A 22,725-nucleotide genomic window follows, 5' to 3' on the forward strand; every position below is an offset into this window, starting at 1 on the left:
TCTTTCTTTTCGCTGAACTCCAGATTACCCACCTAAAAATCCCTCCATTCCTCGTAACCCTCTATTGTCATCCATGTGTCTGTCTAAGAATCTCTGAAATACCCCTAATGTTCAAGCCTCCTCCACCATCCCTGGCAATGCATTCCAGGCTCCCACCATTCTCTGTGTAAAAAACGTCCCCCTGACATCTCCCCTAAACTTCCCTCCCTTCACTTTTAACATGTTCTCTAGTGTTTGGTACTCCCACCCTGGGAAAAAGCCACTGGCAGTCCACCTTATCTATGTCTCCCATAATCTTGTAGACCTCTGTTATATCCATCCCCAGCTCTCTCCAACCAGATGGCATCAACATTGATGAGAAAACTCAGAAATGCTGGAGGAACTTAGTTGATCTCACAGCATCCATACAAGGTAAAGATAAATAACCACCTTTTGGGTTGGTGCCCTTCAAGGTATGGACTTTGGAGAAATTGGAGAAGCAAAACTGACCTCCAATTACCAAAAACCCCCTCACCTACCCCCATCTCTAGCTTTTCCTCATCTCTCCTACCCATCACCTCCCATCCCTTTCTTTTTGTTTTTCCTATCAGCTCCATAAAACTCTGGTGAGACCACACTTGGAGTATTGTGTCAGTTCTGGTCACCACATTACAGGAAGGATCTGGAAACTGTGGAAAGGGTGCAGAAGAGATTTACCAGGATGTTGCCTGGATTGGAGAACATTTCAAATGAGGCAAGGTTAGCAGAGGGCTTTTCTCTTCAGAGTGAAGGATGAGAGATGACTTAATAGTGGTCTACAAGATTATGAGGGGCTTAGACAGGGTGGACGGCCAGCACCTGTTTCCCAGGACAACCATAGCAAATACCAGAGGACGTCCGTTTAAGGTTAGTGGAGGGCGTATAGGTAATTACTTTTTGCACAGAGAGCAGTGAGGGCCTGGAACACATTGCCAGGGATGGTGGTAGAGGCTGGTATAATAGGGACATGTGAAAGATTCTTTGACAGGCCCATGGATGTAAGAAAAGTAGAAGGTTGTGGGTGCGAGGGAGGGAGGGGTTAGATTGTGGCAGAGTAGGTTTACAGAGGTCAGCACAACAAGGTGGGTCGAAGGACCTATACTGGGCTGGGATGTTCTAGGTTCTAAATTATTTTTAAGGCTCTCTCACTCAGGAACTTAAACAGTGAACAAATGTTTGAACAAGACATAAAGTTTCTTAAGAGGTCAATGTAAAATTATTACTTTTTTCTCCACGAACTGAGAGCATTTTGCAGAGCAGGTAGGCTGGATCACTGCTGGATAATTACCCCCTAGAATGGACAACAATGAATCTATACTGCTTGCTGAGACATCAAAATCATTTAACAGGAATTCACCGCTGAAAAGGATAAAGTTACAGGAAATGATATGCCAATCAGGCAGAGAGAGTAGATTGTGGGATTTTCAGTTAATATTCACTTATCAGGTATTCACTTAAGTGAATTGACTGTATCCGTGCTGGATCTGCTCTGGGGAGTTGAGCTGGCAAGATGGATCATTAGATTTAGATTTGGAAATGCATTTTAATGATTGCAGCACTAATTTGAACAAGCTGCCCTGCAGATATTGAGTGTTTAATGGCTCTTTAATCAAGGATATTGTTTGAGGCACTTATTATTTCTGAGTTTTGTTTCATTCAGTTGACTGCAATAAAAATTATTTACACACTGTCTAATCTTCATCATTCCTACGAGTTTTCCATTTGTGGGCGTACGCGAATGTGCATGTATATCTAACAGTTCATCACACCTGCTCAGTGTCTCTCAGCTTCCATGTCTAAGCACATGTGTGTGTTCCTGACGTGACTGTTTGTGTGTAGATGTGGGTGCTTGTTTCTTTCTCGATATCTGTCTGCTGGCATCTGCGTTGGTGCATGACTCCACATTACCCATTCTCATGCCCAGACATGGATAGGCAGTGTACTAAGAACACAGGAACATTAGAAACAGGAGCAGGAGTCGGCCATCTCCCCCATTCAGTGAGATCATGACTGATCTGATGATCATCTCCACCTACCTGCCTTTTCCCCATAGCCTTTAATCCCTCTGCTTTGTAAAAATCCATCCAACCTCATGATAAATCTATTTACTGAGGTCACCTCCACTGCTTCAATGGGCAGTGAATTCCACAGGTTCCCCACCCTCCGGGTAAAGCAGTTCCTCCTCATCTCCGTCCTAAACCTACCCCCTTGGATCTTGAGGCTACGTCCCCTAGTTCCAGTCTCGTGCATGTGTAGGTCTCTGAGTCTGTGTGCATGAGAGTGTTTGTGGGTGCTCTCATCACTGAATCAGTGTGCAATGTGTGTATTGATGTAATTGTGTGTGTGTGAGAGAGAGAGAGAGAGAGAGAGAGAGAGAGAATGTGTGTATGTGAGACAGAGGGGAGAAAGAGAGAGAGAGAGAGAGAGAGAGAGAGAGAGAGTGGGGTGGGGGGGGGGGGGAGATGTCCAGTCACACAACCAGATACATAAATAAGGAGTAGAGAATGTTCAGGCCTCTTAGTGCAAAACAGACCAGAACTCTGGCCCTGGGATTGGGTGACACAGAATACAGCATCCTGAATAAAAATGATTCATGGTCCCGCTCTGTGTCTGTATGTTTGCCCCTTGTCTGTGTGCACACATGTCCTTGGTGTACGTGTGCCTTGCTGTGTTCATCACTGTGCCTCTGAGTGTAGTAATGGTTTCTAAGAGAGGTGCAATTAGCAACCTGAGATGCCCCCAAAAGCAGTGGAAACACCCATCAGTCTGTACGTATATTTAAGAGGAAATACTAGTTAAGGATTTGATTGGAAACCTTTAGATGAGCCTATAATGTAACCCAGAGGTAGAAACTGTGCATTCAATTACAATTCATTACAAATGCTGGGAGAGAAACACGAAGGTCTGCAGATGCTGTGATGTAGTAAAACCACACAGAAACACTGGAGGAATTCAGCCGGTCTCACAACATCCAGAGAAGGTGAAGATATATCACTGACCTTTCGGGCCCAAGCCCTTCATCAAGGTACAAGCAAAAAGCAGGTGTGTGTCTGAATTAAAAGGATGGGGAGTGAAGAACAGACAGGGGGAGGAGTACAGACCCACAGACTAAAGGTGTTAATTAGATATGGAGATGAGGACAGAAGAGAGGAGAAGTGAGAATTGACTGGGGGAGAGAGGGTTGTTTTGGCCTCTGTGGAAACAGAGCTGAGGGAAAAGGGAAGGGAAAGAGAGAGAGCTCAAAGAAAGGAGACATAGGGAGAGATGGTGGGGAAGGTGGGGTGGGGGGGGGGGGTTGGCGTTCTAACAGAAACTGGTTGATTGATGTCAATGCCATCCGGTTGGAGGGGACCCAGTCGGAAGATGAGGTGCTGTTCCTCCAGTTTGCGGGTGGTCTCAGTCTGGCGGTGCATGAGACCATGGATAGACAGGCCAGCGAGGGAATAGGGCGGGGGAGACCTGCTGAGTTCCCCAGCTTCTTTGTGTTTTTACTACAATGGAGGAGTGCAGATGGAGGGAGATGGAGAAGCCTCCCGTAGGTGGCAGCAGATCAGCCCATGAACTGTTTAGATTGTGTTTAAAAAACCCAGCTGCAATTAGAAGTGTTGTATCACTATTTTATAATCAAATTACTAATATGTTCAAATAAAACATCCACAGGTTTTAATCTCAGTGAATTCTCCTGCAAGGACCTGAGATGGAAAGTGAATTTGTTTCCGTCTGCTGGTTCATGCACAGAGGGAGTGAGGGTTCTGGGGAAGGCAAGGGGCTGGAGGGCTCGGCAGGATTCCTGTGCAGGTGCCTGGTTTATTCCCCAGTGTTCCCCAACGCTCAGCATTAACCCTCCCAATAAAACTCACTCAAATAACGAGTCAATTGGGAAGTCTTGTTGGCAAATGTACTGGATAGTGTGTGTGTGTGTGTGTGTGTGTGTGTGTGTGTGTGTGTGTGTGTGTGTGTGTGTGTGTGTGTGTGTGTGTGTGTGTGTGTGTGTGTGTGTGTGTACATTTTATTCAAGATTGTGAAAGGAGTAGATAGGGTGAACGCAGAGAGTTGTCTTTGTCCAGAGTAGGGGAATCAGTAACCAGAGTTCACAGGTTTAAGGTGACAGAGGGGTGGAGAGATTTAACAGGAACCTGAGGGGTAACGATTTAATACAGAGGGTGGTGGGTATATGGAACAAGCTGCTGAAGGAGGTACAACTTCAACGTTTAAGAAACATTTGGGCAGATACCCGGATAGGACAGGTTTAGAGGGATATGGGCCAAACATGTGCGACTAGTGTGGGTGGGACATTTTGGTCGTCATGGGCAGGATGGGGTGAAAGGCCTGTTTCCACTCTGTATGAGTCCACGAGCCTATACCTCAAAGAGCTCATGACGTTCACCCACAGGCAATGCCCACTGATACTGAGCAGACTGGTTTTGGCACTCATGAGAAGAACATTTCTCCAGCAACGTTTATCACCGTGGGATGTACCAAAATTTCTTTGGGAGTAATACACAAACGTGGTGGAGAAAGTCAGCAGGTCCCACAGCATCCAACGTTTTGGGCCTAGGCCCTCCATCAGGTGTCAGATGCTCTCGAGCCCAGCATCTGCACATCTGGTTTCCTTCCCTCTGACCAGTGCATAGTGTTTTCAACAACTAGGTCACTCCCTGTGGACACTACGTAGTGTCTGCAGAATCCAGGTCACTATAACACTGACCTGACAATCCTTCATCATGACGTTTGCAGGAAATGTCTCAGGAGATGTCTCAGATGACAGAAGGAACACCATAGCTTCTCACCAGCAGATCCACAAGCAGTTAGACTCACCTGAAGGAGGAATGTGGGGCAAAGTTTCACAAGATCACATAAAACCCATCCAGTCTATTCTGCCAGTCCACCATGAGCTAAACCGTTCTCACATCTCGTTCCAATTTCCGGCCTTTTCCCCATATCCCTTGATACCCTGACTAATTAGGTACCTGTCAATCTCCTCAAACTCCCCCAATGATCGGGCCTCCACAGCTGAATGTGGCTACGATTTCCACAAATCCACAACCCTCTGGGTAAAGAAATTTCTCCTCATCTCTGTTTAAATGGGTACCTGCTCATTCTAAGACTGCCCTTGTGTCCTGGATTCACCCACCAAGGGAAACATCGACTCTGTCCAATCCTTTCAGCGTTCAAAATATTTCCATGAGATCCCTTCTCATTCTTCTTTACTCCAAAGAATACAGTCCAAGAGCCAATAAATGCTCCTCCTTGCATTCCAGGAATCATCCTGATAAATCTTCTCTGAACTTTCTCCAACATCTTCTAAGATAAGGGCCCAAAACTGCACACAGTTCTCCAAATAAGGTCTCACCAGTGCCCCGTCGAGCCTCGTCAACACCTCTTTACTCTTATACACCATTCCTCTTGAAATAAAGGCCATCACTCCATTCACTTTCTTTACTGCCGATCCAACCTGGTAGGAAACCTTTAGGGTATCCGGCACTTACGAATTTTGAATTTTTTCTCCATCCAAATAATAATCTGCCTGTTTATTTCTTCTTCCAAGGCGTCCAACTGTCTCAACATTGGATCTCATCTGCCATTTCCATGCCCACTCTCCTAAACTGTCCAAGTCTCTCTGCAACCTTTCTTCAACACTTCTGTCTCCTCCACCTATCTTGGTGTCATCTGCAAACTTCACCACAAAACCATTTAATCCATAAACTAAATCATTGATAGACATTGTAAACAGAAGCGGACACCACTAGTAACCAGCAACCAACCAGAACAGGATCCCTTTATTCCCACCCATTGTTTTCTGCCTATCGGCCAATGCTCTGCCCAATCTAATATCGTCCCTGTAATTCCGTGGGCTCTCACCTTATGAAGCAGCCTCTTGTATGTCACCTTATCGAAGGCCTATTGAAAATCTAAATGCACAACATCCACAGCCTCTCCCTACTTGAGATTTCCTCAAAAAATTCCAAATGGGTGGGTCAGGGAGGATCTTCCTTCATGGACCCATCATGTCATTCACCTCTCATAACCTCGTCCTTGAGGATCGACCAAGAACTTTCCAACCACCGACATCAGACTGATAAGCCTATAATTTCCTTTATAATCATATAACAATTACAGCACAAAAACAGGTCAATTTGGCCCTTCTAGTCCATACTGAACACCTTCTCCCACCTTGTCCTATTGACCCACACCCAGCCCATAACCTTCCCCACCTCTCGCATCCATAAACCTATCCAACTTTTCCTTAAATATTAAAATCAGAACCACATTTACCACTTTGGCCAGAAACTCATTCCACACTCCCACCACCCTCTGAGTGAAGAAATTCCTCCCTCCATGCTTCCCCTAAACGTTTCCCTTTCAATCACAATCCATGTCCTCTTGTTTGAATCTCAATAGAAAAAGCCTGTCCACATTGACTCGATCTGTCCCCCTCCTTTCTTATCCAGCATCACTACATTTGTGACCTTCCAATCCTCCGGAACCATGCCAGAGTCTAGTTCTGGAAAATCCATTGCAGTGCCTCCACAATCTTCTTCAGAACCCATGGATGCACCTCATCCGGTCCAGGAGGCTTATCTATCTTTACTCCATTCAGCTTACTACCTCTCTAGTAATCCTGACTGACTGCTGTGATGCCATTTAGCCCGCCCCTATGCTTGGTCTTATTATGTTATTAAGAAGCACTTTGTCCTGGAGAAACACAATCTCATTTAAATGGCTGTTTTATGGTTTTGAAAAATGACAATAAACTCTGACTGACTGACTGTATTTAAATCTATTCCATGAGACCTCTGACTATCAGATCTATGGCTATTGACTTCCTCAGTAAAGACGAATGCAAAATACTCATTTAGTTCCTCTGTAACCCATTAAATTTCTCCAGCATCATTTTCAATCAGTTCTATATCTACCCATGTCTCTTTTACTTCTTACATATTTAAAAAAAAACTTTTGTATGTTATTTGCCAACTTCCTTTCATAATTAATCTTTTCTTTCCTAATGACTTTCTTTATCTCTCTGTAATTTTTAAAAAGTTTCCCAGTCCTCTATTTTCCCACTAATTTTTGCTTCCTTGTCTGCCTTCCCTTTTGCTTTTATTTTAGCCTAACCTCTCTTGTTAGCCACATTTATGCCATTTTTCCTTACATAATTTTCTTTTTTCTTGGAATATATCTATCCTGCACTTTCTTTATTTCTTGTAGAAATATTTTCCAATTCTGCTCTGCCGTCCCTCCATCCAACTAACTTTTCCAGACAACTTGGGCCACCTCCTCTCTCATACCACTGTAAATTTCTTTGTTCCACTGAAATATTGACACAACTGATATCAGTTTTTCCTTTCCAAATTTGAAACTGAACTCAATCATTTTATGATCACTACTCCCTAAGGATTCCCCAATCCTTTAGTTCCCTAATCACCTCAGGTTCATCTCCTCAGTTTCTCATTCTGCTCAAAACTGGTTCTTCCTGCAATGAAGCATTACCTCAGGATGTGGAACATGGTCTGGGTCTAGAACTTCATCTCTCCCACTCAGGGGTGAGGAAGTCCTGCCCCACACCCTACTGACCTAAGTAAATCCCACCAATTGGCACTGTCCAACCCAGTTCCTCTCATTTACGTAGCTATGATGCCTGACACTACCAAGCTGTGGTTCATGGTTCCATTTCTCACGAGTAAAGTGTCCTGATACTAATTCACCAGAGACACAGTAACATGTGCATCAACTCACACATGCACATAACACTTGATCGTACAAACATGGGTGCATAGATTGCCAATAATACACATTGGGTGTTCATGTACATACACAAAAGCAAAAGCACGCACGCACACACACACACGCACGCGCACACACACACACACACACACACACACACACACACACGTGTGCACACACACACACGCACACACACATGCACACACATGCACACACACACATACGCACACGCACACACGCGCGCACGCATGCACGCACGCACATACCCTCTCTCTCTCTCGCTCTCTCTTGCTTCAGTGTCCCTATAACATTTCCACATCTCTATTTCTCTCTCCAATGTGGCTGCTGGTTGACCAACTGGTCATTTCCAACAACTGTTGCGTGAGCCAGTCAGATGACAACTGTCAGAAACTGCATGCGTCTTGGGTGTGAAACTGAAGTTGGTGGTTGGAGCTGAGGTGAAGATGTTACCACAGCAGTTCTCCTCCAAGTGCCTTTCATCAAATGCCTGGAACTCTGGGTTTTATCTGCTTTGATGATCAGGCCTCAGCAGGATGACGAACGTTCCCCACACAAACTACAGAATAAGTGAGGGTGTTAGTGAATGGAGCTTCAAATTGTGACCCTATTTAATGATGTCAGTAACTGAACCCGGGGTCATGTGACAGGGAGTCAGCATGGCGTCAGTCCTGGTGGATAAACAAGGGCATGGGCCTCCTGTTCTCGCTCTTCTCCTGAGTTCAGGGCCTGTGATGACAATAAAGTGATTCAACTTTCCCCTTGCAAGGGAATGGAGACGCTTTAGCTGCAGTCTGGCTGTCATCTGTGACTCCTGACGCGGAGAGAATTTCAGCAAAATAGCGATTGATTACCGCAATTACAGCCTGTTAAAATGTTGTGTAAAAATAGAACAATGGGCTCTTTTAACAGCTAGTCCAGCACCCCTGAATGTGCTGGGGAGGGATTAATAGCAGTAATGGCTGGAAGGTTTGATCAGCAACTTAAAAGAAATTAATTTCTTGTTATTTCAATTTAAGAGGCTTTCATTATCCACCAAGTTGGTGCAGTGATGCTCGTGAGGCTGGGGGGCTAACCTGGATTATCGAGGAAAGCAAAGACAGGTTCAGCTTCCTTTATTGTCATGGACATCAGATACTCAATGAATCAGAGTTAAAAGAGACCCCTATCAATGTGGGAAAGAGAGTCCCGTCAGAGGCACCGTGCCACCTCCCTTGATGCCATTGCCTCCTTTGCCCCGTCACCTCCGCAGCCACACAGCGTGACCCGAGTCTCCCTCCTTGGCCCCCCCCCCCACCCCGGTTCCCAACCCCCAATACGGTCAGCTCACTGGGATCACAGCATTACTTCCCTCTGTCCTATTCACACTCATGCCTGACATGCGGAGAATTTATGGCAGAACACAACACATCACAGCACACTACAGGCCCTTCGGCCTTCCCTCCCTCACACCCACAGCCCTTTATTTTTCTTACATCCATGTGCCCATCTATTCGAATATCCCTATTGTACCAGCCCCCACCCCTGTAAATACATTCCAGGCCCCCACACTCTGTGTAAAAAAACTTAACTCTGATGTCTCCCCAGAACCATCCTGCCCTCACCTTAAACCGATGTCCTCTGGTGTTTCCAGGAAGAAGGTGCTGGCTGTCCACCCTATCTAAGACCTTCAGAATCTTAAATACCTCTATTGTCACCTCCAATATGGCTTGTGGATTCCAATATTACACATGAACAGCAGAGAATTATTAGTGGACTGTGAAACAAATTTACTGCTTCTGTGAATTAGAAAAGCAAATATTTCATTTTGTTTGAAGCAACAATAGTTTGAAGAGCCTGATGGATCTTATCTTTTAATTTTCAACCTCTGTCAGATAAATGAGGGCTCTTTAGAACTCAGTTTGGTGACAGCATTACAGTGGGGTGGAGGGGGGGCTTCTTAACTCCAAAATATCTTCACCTCCTCTTCAACCTCCAATATCTGTTGAATACTCCTCCCATCTTTCTTTCAGTCCACCTGCTTGCTCTAAACCTCTCTCCCCACCACTAATCAACCTCCTCTCTCTCTCTCTCCACCCTGCTCTCCAAATTTCACCCTCTTATCAACGTTTAATTGCTCCGACCTGCCCTCTCTCATTCTCCTTCCTCCTTCCACCTCTTCTCTCTCCCACTGACCCCAGCTTTCTCTTTACTGCCTTCTTTCCTGTTCCCCCTCCCTAACACCTCTTGCTTTCCAACTATCGCCAACCTCTCTCTCTCATTGCTGTCTTTCCAACTGATCTCATTCTCTCCTCTCTCCAAATTTTCTAAATTCCTCTCCAATTTCTTTAGTACCTCTTCACCTTCCCTCAATTGTCTCCCTCTCTCCAACCTCTCTCAAGATTCAAGATTCTTTTTTCCTTATAAAGTAAAGGGGAGGGGGTTTAACTCCAGATCACAGATCATATCACAGAAGAACATGATCACATTAGAGAAGTAGAAAATATCTCATAGCTACTATGGTTTCTTCTTGTTAAAACCAATATATATTTTAAGAAGAAGACAGTGCAAGATGACACGGAATTTGTTTTCATCTGCCATAAGGCAGACAGCTTTGTCATTGGCATAAATGAAACTTACCGTCAGGGAAAGAGAAGCAAAAGAGAGTCCCCCCAGTGAGTGTCCGTGTATTCACCACCAGCACAGAGCTCAGTCAGCAGCCCGAGTGCCAGATCTGAACCGTTGACATGATCAGGAAATGTTCAGCGCCTTCTGAACCCACTTGCATCCCAGTTCCAATACCTGATGCCCCTTCAACCAGTTTCGAGCCAGTCTCCAGGGGCCCACGGCCTGGTGCAAGTCCCTTGACTGCAGTCTCCAGCAGCCCATGGCCTCTGTGGGTTCCTTGCCTCAAGTCATCAACAGCCCACCACCTGTATGTTCTTCAGCCACAGCGCCTCTCATTGGTCCGTCACCATGGTCGCCATCCCTTGGGTCAGCTCCTCTGCTTCTCCTTCTCATATGGGGGGGGGGGGTCTCCCCATTTTCTGGTGCCTTGTGCCAATCCTTTCTTTCCCTGGAGTCTGCAACCCCTCGCGGCTGCTTCTGATCATAGGCACCGCCATCTTGGGCAAAGACTCCACGATTGCAGGATTCTAAATAAAAGTCTCTCCCTCTCTCACTCCTTCTCCAACCTCTCCGACTTCCTTTCCCGAGCTGTCCCCATCATTTTCTTTATCCATCTCTAATTGTCTCTTATTTTCCCCAAACCGCTTCCCTTTCTCCAATTGTCACCCCTCCAAACTCTGTTAACTCCTCAACCTTCTACCTATTTCTCCCTCGGCCTCACCCTCTCACTCCAACCTCACTGAAACTCCAACTTTCACCTTGTCTCCCTTTCCACTCCTTCCTCATTCCCTCTGTTCTCCCCACCCCCTCTCCCCACTCTCTCTCGATGGCCCCCTACTCTCACTGTCCAATATCCACTTGCTCTGCACTTCTCATTCATTCCTTCCCTTATTTATCATTTGTGTCTTCCTTATTTATCTATTTATGTATTTATTCTAAAATGAAAGAACAGAGCGGTACAGTTGGCGAAGAGGTTAGCACAACGCTGTTACCGCCAGCGACTGGGGTTCGAATCCCGCGCTGTCTGTAAGGAGTTTGTGCGTTCTTCCCGTGACCTGTATGGGTTTCCTCCGGGGGTTCTGGATTCCTCCCACTGTTTAAAAAGTACAGAGGGGTGTAAATTAGGTAGCACGGGCTTATGGGCCGGATGGGCCTGTAACCTGTAGTCTAAATTGAAAAGTTAAAAACAATAAAGAGACCATTCAGCCCCAGATCCAGTTCACACCTTTTTTTTAATCATTCTCTCTCCTTCCTTCCTTCCAGTTTACTGACTCTCTAAATTCCTCCTTGGCCTTCTCCTTATCTCCCACCTCTCCACCTGACCCCTCGTTCCTTCAGCCCATCGAGTTTGCTCGATTCCCACATCTCCAACCTCTTTCTCTTCTCTTTTACAAATATTTTATTTTGATATTTAAAAGATAAACAATTGAATGATACAATTATTCAATGTGTCACAAGTTAAACTGAGATTAAAAATGTCAAATAGGAAGACAATTCAAAAACCAGAGCAGATTGGGAATAGAAGATCAAAGCAGGACATCAAAAGAGAGAGAACAAAAAGGAAAGAAAGAAAAGATGAAATTATAAATTATTTTCAAGAAAGTTATACATTTTTTTATTTAAAAAAAAGTTTACAATTCTCTTTCCTTCTCCTCTCCCTCTATAGTAACTTTATCAATGCTTGGATTATTCGCGGTTGACAAAAACAGTTACCTGTTATATTATCAAATATTTTTTAAAATCCTAAACAAAAAAACACTTTATAAATCAGAACCTCGACCATGAAACAAGTTTCGGGAAAAGTACATGGAATGAAGTGACATCAGCCCGGAACCTGGCCACACCAAAGCATCTGAACTCCCAAATTCTTTACATCCTGATAATCATCCATAAATGGGCCCCACGGCTTTTAGATATTAATATTTGAATCTTTAATGGATTATCTAATTTTTTTAAAACTTAAGACATGACATCACTGAATCGTTGTGTGTGTGTAGGTGGAGAATCGTCTTTCCCTTCGTGCGTTCGGCTTTCAATGAAGTAAAAGATCAAATTCGGTTTTGAGTTGGAGTCAGTGAAACATCATCTTGAAATGATCCGAATGGAGCAATTAGAGGGCGAGGTTCTCATTTGAACCTGAGAATCACCGATAATGTTTGAAAGATACCTTTCCAAAATTTTTTCTAAACTCGGGCAAGTCCAGAACATGTGAACCAAAGAAGCCTCACCAATTTTACATTGGTCCCCTAGAGGATTTCTATCTGAATAAAAATGAGGCGATTTAACTCTGGACATACCGTACGTACTCTATTGACCACTTCCAGCCTCTTTCTCCAAACACTACTTTTTCCTTTCTCAGACTGATTTTCCCCACCAACCTCTTCTCTCATTTTCCATTCAACCCTATCTTTCCACATTCTCTCTCTCTCTCCCCCACCTCTACAATTCTCTTTCACCTTCTTGTTCTCTAACCTATTCTTAACTCTCCATTTCACTTCACCTTTTCTGATCTTTGTCTCTCCTGTCCATTCTCATTCTATCTCTCTCATTTTCTCTCTCTCCCTTTCTCTTGCTCATTCTCTCTCCCTCTCTCGCTCATTCTCTCTCATTCCCTCTCTCTCTCTCATCTAAATGATTGGCATGATAGTGTAGTGGTTTGCACATTGCTATAACAGCATCAGCAACATGGGTTCGAATCCCGTGCTGTCTTTAAGGAGTCTGTACATTCACCCCATGCCTGGGTGTTCTGGCTTCCTCCCACCCTACAAAACACATGGGTGCAATTGGGCGGCACGGGCTTCAATGGCCAGAAAGGCATTTCTATGGAGCTGCATTGCTGGGAAAAAAAATGCTAAACAACTGAAGTAAATACAGAAATATATTGAAACATTCAGCAAGTTGGACAGAATCAGAGGAAATTGAAACATGTTTTTCCCTCTAGAGATGCTGCACAGTCTGCTGAGTATTTTCAGTGTTCTTTCTTACTGTTTCTCCCTTTCCCTCCACGTCTCCGCACACATTTTCCAATCGCATTTGTTCTCTTTTTGCCTTTCTCCTCTCCCCACTTCACTTTACACAGCTTTGAGGGGTGGACCAAATATAGAACAAGGCAGAAGCAAGTCCTTCAGTCCTTCCTGTCTCTGCTGGCCCTGCTGTCAATCTAACCAATCCCAGCTGCCTGACCCGTATGCCACTGTTGGCCACATATTCATGCCTCTGATGTGTTTCTCTTGCATCTGCTTCAAACACCTCCCCAGTTTCAAATCTGCCTCCTCCTCATTGTACCTCAAACAGGGCCGTAACTCAAAACTGGGCTATTTCCTTTTGATTGTGGGATCAGGACCTGAATCCAATGTTACACCCACTCAGAGAGTGGGGCTGAGTGGAATGACCTTCCGGAAGAGATGGTTGCAGCAAGGTCAATTTTGACATTTAAGAAAAAGTTGGATAGGTGCATGGATGAGAGGGGATTGGAGGGTTATGGGCAGGGTGCAGGTAAGTGGGACTAGAAGAGATTACTTAAATCCCACTACTGTTCACACTACTAACCCACGGACTGCATTGCCAGATCCAGCTCAACAGTGTCATCACGTTTCTAGATGACACAACAGTCATCGGCCTCAGCAGCATCAATGATGAGTTGCTCCACAGAGAAGGGGTGGGAAATCTCGTGAAATGGTGCGAGAATAACAACCTGCATCTCAATGTGGACAAAATGAAGGATCATGGACGTCAGGAGGACCAGGAATAACCAGCCTCCACTGCACATCAACATCTCTGTAGTGGAGAGAATGGAGCTCACTTAACAAGTGACCTATCGTGGACCCTCAACATCTCCTCACTTGTCAAGAAGGTGCAACAGCGACTGCACTTCCTGAGAAGACTGAAGGGGGCAAGGCCACCAGCCAGCATCATGTCAGTCTTCTACAGGAGCTCTATCGAGAGCGTCCAGGCCAGCCTCATCTCAGTACGGTACGATGGCTGCAGAGAAATGGATCGAAGGTCAATCCACAGGTCCATAAGACTGGCAGAGAGGATCACTGGAGTCACTCCACCCCCCCACCCCTCGATGTGATCTACCAGGATCGTTGTCTAAAGAGGGTGCGCAAAATCATTGAGGACCCCTTCCACCCCGCACACAGCCTCTTTCAGCTGCTCCCGTTGGGGAAGAGATATAGGAGGATCAGAGCCAGTGCCACCAGGCTGAGGATCAGCTTCTTCCCACAGGCAGAGAGAATGCTGAATGAGCAAAGGACCTGTTCTCACTAACCACCCAAGACTCTCATTTTACAAAACCATATTTATTTATTTGTATAAATGAAATCCTTCTTCTGCATATGTATTGTTTCTCTGTCTGTGTGTTACGTCTGGGTGTGTGTCTGTGTGTTTTGCACCGAGGACCAGAGAACAGTGATTCGTCGGGTTTTACTTGAACAATCAGATGATAATAAACTTGACTTGACCTGAACGTCTGCAGATTGTAGTAAAAACATTGGAGGAACTCAGTATCGCCGTGTCCACAGGAGGTAAAGCTATATGACCAAGATTTCAGGCCTGAGCCATTTTTTGAAGTAAGAAGAGCTCACGTCCAAAACATGAGTAATACATCTTTACTTCCGATGGACATGGCGAGACCACTGAGATCCTCCAGCGTTTCTGTGTTTTTGCAGTCATTTCAGGGGGAAAATTTTGGAAACGTATTGAATACTGCCCATGTCAGGATGGAACATTACAGAATAAATAATCTAAGAACACTCTCATTATCTCCTTAAGCACGGTGGTTTAAGCCGTTTGATTTCAGCAGTTGGAAAAATATCTGATTTGATTGACAGTTTTGCCTCAGGGTCATGATTGATTCAGAGGGCAAGTCAAGTACTTGGTATCATGAAAGACCTGGACTTCATACCCTTTGGCTGCTCAAGATATGGAACGGCCAGTCGAGAGCCAGTGTATGCCGATTGATTTTGTCCAGACGGTAGTGATGAAGCAGAGAACCTTTGGAACCGATCGTACCTTGAAGAAGGGCTTAGATCTGAAACGCTGGTACCTGCTGTGGATGCTGTGAGACTGGCTGAGTTCCTCCAGCAATTCTGAGTGTTTTCACTACAATCTCAGCATCTGCAGACTATCTTTTTCATCTAGACATACAGCACAGCCACAGGCCATTTAGGCCCACAAGCTCATGCCGCCCAATTGCACCCAATTGACCTACAACCCCAGGAACATTTTGAAGGATAGAAGGAAACCAGAGCCCCCGGGTAAAACCCACGCAGACACAGGGAGAACATACAAATTCCTTACAGACAGATCGGGATTTGAACCCCGGTCATGATCACTGATGCTGTAAAGGTGTTGCACTGACAGCTACACCAACCATGCCACCCTCTGCCAACCGTGATGCCCTATGCCTACCCTGCCACCCGCGTTTCACTCCAGAGAATCCAAATACTTGGGCCAGGGATGAACAAGATACCTATATGGTAGCATCTCATGTGTCACTACTCTCTCCCAGCCCCTCACTGCACTTCCATCCAGGTTCTTGCATGGAAATTGTCAGTGGGTCTCGAACCCACTACCTTCTGACTCAGAGGCACAAAACAACCTAACTTGATGAGGAACATTGGTAGATTCCACTGGACAAGGAAGGTTTTGCTTCCTGAACACTTTTGGGTGTATTTTATCAATTTTCAGCTGCTGATCATGAAAATCATCTTCAAAGTTTCCTATCACTTTTGTGATTTCCTGTCATATTTGAAATCTACTAGTGTATTATCCACAAAGAAAACTGTTTGGGTCAGTCCAAGCACTCAGTGCAGGGACTCTGCAAGTTTTGTCTTAGGCTTGGGCATGGTCACTCAGGATAGATGAAGACAAGCTATGTAAGCAGCTCATATATACAGAAGATGTGCATTACATTGACATAGATTGAACGTACGTTGATGCACATGTTCTTCAGGCAATAGCACAGTGAATGTACTTAACAATAGCATTTATTGTCTTCAGGAAGATTTAATACAGCAAAAATGTCTGGTCAATGACACAACAGCTGTGATCCATTCTGCTACATTAGTGGTGAGTATACGCTTCAGGCTCAAAGACACAGCATGACTGCACTTATTAAGAAAGCCCATAATCTCTACTTTAGTTGTAAAATTGGTGACCAAGACAAATCCTGGGCTCCTCACATTTGCAGTCAACCTGAGAGCTTCATTATGTGATTAAACATGCTAAATTCAATTTAATGTTTCTCCAACTTCCTACGTGATACAGCAAATCTGAAATTATCTTTGTGTTCAGCGTGAAGTTATCGATCATAATCCCAATTTATTTTTTGGAAAGCAAACCTTTTGAAAAAATTGTTGTCTAGTGGAATCACCCATAAACCTGAGCTGATTAGGAGTGTGGCGAGGGGAACCGGTGTCAGGTTTAGAGTACACCTGCCGGAACTGAGAGGGTTTCTAGGTTGAAGCATGAATGAAAGAGTATCGTATTCTGGCTTTTCCATTCAAATCAATGGAATCCTAAACCCAGGCACTTGAATGGAAGCCTGAGGTCCTGGCTAGTAAACACATGCAGCCAGATATGGATTAAAGTAACTGACGATGAGGATAAACCAATCAGGGAATAATTAAAAGTTTCTCCATCTCAATGCTTAATCAATAGCACTAAAGAGCGATTGTTCCGTGTGGAAATAAGTATGCCACTACTCATTAGAGATGAAACTAGATTTCTGAGACTTTTCTTTCTGTTGGAAGATAATAATAGGTCATATTACTGGAACCACATCTTCTGGGCTCCTGAAGGACATCTCATTCTTACCTAATGCAAGCCCCAATTGACCACACAGAGTACAATCGATTCCCTGAAGAATTCTGTCACCTCACCAATCATAACTCTCCCTGCCCAACAGCCCATTCAGCTTTCTATTGTGCTGGTCTCCTGAGGCAACTCTTTGATATCTGCGGATCATTGCACAAAGCCACAAAATAACCCAAGTTCTCAGAGAGTTTCAATGAAGCCCCAAAGACCTGAAGGCCTAATCCTAATTCAATGTATTCATGTTTAATGTCCAGGAGATAACTCACTAAGTGGCCTCTCTCTCTCTCTCTCTCTCTCTCTCTCTCTCTCTCTCTCTCTCTCTCTCTCTCTCTCTCTCTCTCTCTGTCCCTCCTCCTTCACCTTTAGACCTTGTGCTGGTTCACCCCCTGGCACCATGAAATGGTCATCTCTCAAGAGCTTCAGACCCACTGCTCGAACTCACCAAGAGCCAATGATTGTCATGGCACCTTTCTCCATCTATTGCCTGTTATGAGATCCCAGTAACAATGTTGTGTGGAGGGAGGATTGCATCCAAACTCCATCCAAAATGCCACCTACCATTTTTAAAGAAAACTAATTCAATAAAAGGAACTAAAGGGTGAAGGAAGCTGTAATCAATAGGAAGCTCTGATTCATTATTTACAGAACTGTTGATAACCCTCAATGGAAAATAATTTGAATCAAAAGATTGATGATAGAGAGCTCCTGATTATGGAGGTGGAGGTGATGGAGGAATGGGTGAGGGAGGTGGAGGGTGATGGAGGTGGTGGATGGGGTGAGGGAGTGGGTTGGGGAGGGTGCGGTGGAGGTTCAGGTATGGACGGTAATGGAGGTGAGGTGACCCCTTGATGTTTCTTCACTCATCACAGCACTCTGCCTCTTGTGTAGAAATCCACAGGATGAGCCCAGCATCAGGGTCAGTACATCTTTAGTGTAAGAATGTGTGTGCCCCTGTAAGACCCAGGCAATGTGGGCACTCCTGATAACATCCAGAGCGAGTATTGCACCAAATCCGTGTGACCCATTTTGATCTGCGCGTCCATCCCTGTGTGACTAAGCAGGAGATGAGAAACTATCACATGATCCTGGGGATATGCGTGCTCCTTGGGCAGATGGGAATGTGTTCCTCTTTTACCACTGCATGCCTTCAACCTTCTCAGATGTCTAATGGTCACTCGTGCCTCATCCCTCCATCTCTCTGCGTCCTGTGTCCCTCTCTTTAACTGAATCCTGACAAGGTGTTCACTTTCATGACTCAGGGTTAAAGTTTAATAACTGCACAAATGAAGCACTTTGGCTCAGTCCTCTGTGAGGCCCACTGTATAAACGCAAGTTATCTGGCATTTTAACCAGATGATGATGGCACTGAGCTTGATAATTAAATGAAGGGGGTATCTGTGAGAAGTGCAATTCATAAAGATCAGGGCGAGACAGCTCCAACAAAGTTCCTCATTCATTCTCGACCAGAAATATCTAGAAGCAATTATCCATGGTGGCAATCTGATAGGCATGATCTCAGAGTATCCTCATCAAAGAAATCATTAAGATCAAATGTCTCCGCTTCTAAATGTGATCGTTGTGAGCGCCAAAGTTTGTGATGCAAAGGTTAACGCAAATAAGATCATCTTGTGTCAACTGAGCCTATGTAAATGCAAGATGTTGAAATCCATCCATTCACCTTAGCAATTCTTCGGCAAAAATTAACACTGAACAGGGCAGCACAGTTGGCGTGGCGGTCAGTGTTAGAGCGCCAGCGATCAGGAATGGAGTTCGAATCCCACACTACCTGTAAGGAGTTTGTACATTTTCCCCATGTCTGTGTGGGTTTCCTCTGGGGGCTCCAGTTTCCTCCCACTTTTCAAAATGTAGATAAACAACTATCCACATTGCTAAATACTCAAATATGAAGTTAGATATGATCAAGACAAGTAATATGTCCATTTGGAAATGGAAGTGAATAACTGATGGAGGGGCACACTCACGCAGACACAAGGTGTGATTTTCTCTGGTCCTGACATCAGTGGAAAGACGGCATCAAATCTGGACCACATGAAGCTCAGATGATATCAAAGAATCTTCAACACCAAAATGCCTATCTTAACTCTGCAATTATTTCTATTCCCTTTGTCACAGCCCTGTCATTTTAAAAAAATTGTATCCCACTCAGTTTTGCAACGTTAAGGAGCTGGAAAGAAGATGTACAACAGTTATTGGGATAAAGTTCCTCTGGTTTGTCGATAAGGTGGTGACAGCTCATTCCCTCGAGCCTAATTTGTAATCGATGAAAGGAGACCTGCAGATGTTGGCATCTGATGCACGAAACTCACTGCTGGAAGAACTCCGCCTGTGAGACGTGAGGAAACAAAAGAGTGGTGGATGTTTCAGATTGAGACCCTGCATCAGGGCTGAGAGCGGAGGGGGAAGAATGCCAGTGTGTTGAAAGGAGAAGGAGAGGTGAGGGTGGGGAATGATGAGCAGATGCTCCCAAGTGAGGGAGATGAAACAGAGAATGTAAACAAAGGAAGAAGAAACTCAGGAGGATAGTTTGGACCCAGGTGGGGGAGGAAGATGAGTCTTGGTAACAAGGCAAGGAAAGCAAGGGAGAGAGAGCCCAGGGGAAGTGGGAAACAAACACATGGGTATGGTAAAAACACAATGCTGGAGAAACTCAGCAGATCAAACAGATCGGTCAGGGTTAGGGTTACATAACCAATGTTTCAAGCTAGAGCCCTTCATTAAGGTATGAGCAAAATGTAGGCGGTGCCTGAATAAAATGGTGGGGGGAGGGGGAGGGGAGGAGCACGGTCCCACAGGCAGGAGATAATAGGTGGAGAAGAGAAGGAGGGTTGGCTCTGTGAATGGAGAGGGAAGGGAGTGGAGAACTGAGGAAAGAAGGCAGAGTGATGGGAAAGAGGGAGAATGGGAATTCATGAGGTCATGGACAGACATGCCAGAGCAGGAGTGGAGCGTGGGATTGAAATAGTTGGCTACTATCATTGATGCGAACAAAGCGAAGGTGCTTCATGAAGTTTTCTCCCAGTCTGCGTCCAGTCTCTCCAATGAAGAGAAGGCCACAACTGGAGCACCGATTGCAGTAGATAACTCCTATGGATACAGATGTTGCTTAATTTTGAAGGACAGGGGTATGGGTTACCTGACATTAGACTGGGTTTTAAGGCACCCAAGTGGAATATGTTTAGATTTCATTGAACCTCACCCTGCAGGTGGAGAAGATCGGAATGGCTTCCAGCTGGAAGTTTAATGTTGACGACTAATTCTCTCCATGGACGCTCTCTGACATGCTAAGTTCATTGTCTGCAGAACTTCAGTCTTTGTGTTTACACCTTGTCCTCCGTTGGTGACAAGGGCCATTCCTTGTTCCAACCAAGTCTTTTACCCTCCCCAGTGCTTTCTCTCCGGAACTGATGGCTGCATTAATCCTGCTTCCTGTACCAGTGTGAAACTCATCTGCTTTATCATTTTTGTTACCAATTTGTCAGAGCAGACTTGATGGGCCGAATGGCATACTTCTGCTCCTACATCTTATGGTCTTCCACCTGGGCCTCGCATTCTCGTGAACTTTGTGTGGGTCTGAACTGGCTGAATATTCCAGTGTCAGTGAGAAAGAAGGTTTTAGAATATAATGAAAATGTACCTTTCCCCTCCTGGTTCTATCTCCCTTCCCTTCCACCCCTCTGCATCTCCTTCCCTGGCTCTTGCCCGTCACCCACAGTCACCCACCTGTGTTCCATCTCCTTCAGAATATCTAACAATCCCTGCTCCTCACTTTCCAAGGTTCGAGATTCAAGATTCAATTTATTATCATGTGATAAAGACAGTGCAATATTGCACTGAATTTGTTCTCATCTGCTGTAATACAGACAGATTCGCCATTGGCATAAATTGTCTGAAGCATCTTTTACCGTCAGAGAAAGAAGTAATCACTGACTGTCCATGGATTCGCCCCCAGTGCTCCCTCAGCCCCTGCAGCCACAGAGTCCAGTCCAAACCATGAGCTCCAGATCCAAACCTCCCGACACGATCAGGATCTTGCTTCCCAGTTCTAATACTTGCTACCCCTTCAGGCAGTCTCTACATTCTGCAGCCTGGAGCGGTCGCCAGCAGCTCGTGGGTTCCTCACAATGAGTCACACCGCCTGTGTGTTTCTTCACCCTCGGAGCCCCTCACTGTCCCACTACTGTGGTCACCAACCCATGGGTCATCTCCTCTGCGTCTCCTTCTCAAACAAGGGGGTGGTCTCAAATGAAGCAAACACTGCATCGGGAACAATGTTAGTCTCAGTGTGGAAGCAGGCCACTTAGCCCGACCCATCCATGCTGACCAGTGAGCATTAACATTTTAATTTCACTGCACAGCACTTGTCTCTAAACCTGAGCTGGTCAAGTACCCATTGATTGAGAAAGTCTTTAAATGCTGTCAGTGATACAACTTTGACCCCTCTCTCAGGCAGTACATTGCAAGCATGGCATACTGATGAGACCCCATCTGGGGTACTGTGTGAAGTTCTGGACTCCTTACTTGAGGAAGGATGAACTGGCTTTGGAGGCAGTGCAGAGGAGGTCCATCAGGTTGATTGCAGAAATGAGGGGGTTGGCCTGTGAGGAGAGATCGCGTTGTCTCGGACTGTACTCGCTGGAATTTAGAAGAATGAGAGAAGATCTTATAGAAATGAATAAAATTATGAAAGGTATAGATAGGATAGAGGTAGGCAAGTTGTTCCCATGAGTGGGGGAGAAGGCATGAGAATGGGATTGAAAGGAAATATACATCAGCCATGATTTTCTTGATGGGCTGAATGGCCTAATTTTGTTCCTGATACTTTGTGGTCACTACACAGAGCACCAGATCCAATTCCGAGACCGGTCACATTTCAAAAGCATTGATACCTCTGCAATCTTCAAATAAAGTCCCACACAAAAGAAGTGGAAAGATGATTTATTAAGATCCTCAGGGTCCTCGGTTTGATGAAGAATTTAAACAGTTAGTGAAGTGTTGGGGGAGTCCAGAGGTTGGGTGGCACAGAGCAGAGTGGTTAGTGCAACATGGTTACAATGCCAACGATCTTGGTTCGAATCCAGTGCAGTCTGTAAGGAGTTTGCACGTTCTCCCTGTGTCCACATCGGTTTCCTTCCACCCTCCAAAATGTACAGACAGATTTGAAGGAGAATTGGGTGGCAAGGTCCTTTTCCCAGGCTCTATGTCTAAATTCAAATGAAAAATTTGAATTTTCCTTGACCTCACACTCCGCTAACTGCACCTATGTGCATTCTCTCTCCTCACACAAGGAAGAGAACAGATGAAAACTCTATTGATTCAGTGCACCTCATTTTTTACACCCCCATCTTAGTAACAAATGATCCTGCTTAGGATTTACCCATCACCCAGCTGATAGCAGGCCACGGAAATAGGTCGAAGAAAAACAATTTTATTGTGTGCGTGGGAAGACCTGCAATTTGATCAATGGTGTTTTTGTTACACCAAAACACACAGTAAACGCTGGAGGAACTCAGCCGGTCT

At 45.1% G+C, this 22,725-nt stretch overlaps 1 protein-coding gene across 7 annotated transcripts in view; it reads right to left on the reverse strand.

Annotated features, from left to right (window-relative positions):
* Window positions 1–4,767: 4,767 nt before the first annotated feature.
* LOC138747881 (cation channel sperm-associated auxiliary subunit gamma-like) overlaps window positions 4,768–22,725 on the reverse strand; it is a 196,406-nt gene continuing 178,448 nt past the window's right edge. For 4 of the 7 annotated variants that reach the window (XR_011347709.1, XR_011347711.1, XR_011347707.1 and 1 more), the window contains one exon: window positions 4,768–4,836. The gene's annotated coding sequence lies outside the window, so the exon portion shown is untranslated. The remainder of the gene's footprint in view (window positions 4,837–22,725) is intronic. The other 3 variants (XR_011347708.1, XR_011347713.1, XR_011347714.1) reach the window with 1 other exon arrangement.

The sequence above is a fragment of the Narcine bancroftii genome, chromosome 13 (assembly GCF_036971445.1).
Source record: "Narcine bancroftii isolate sNarBan1 chromosome 13, sNarBan1.hap1, whole genome shotgun sequence".
Lineage (NCBI taxonomy): Eukaryota > Metazoa > Chordata > Chondrichthyes > Torpediniformes > Narcinidae > Narcine > Narcine bancroftii.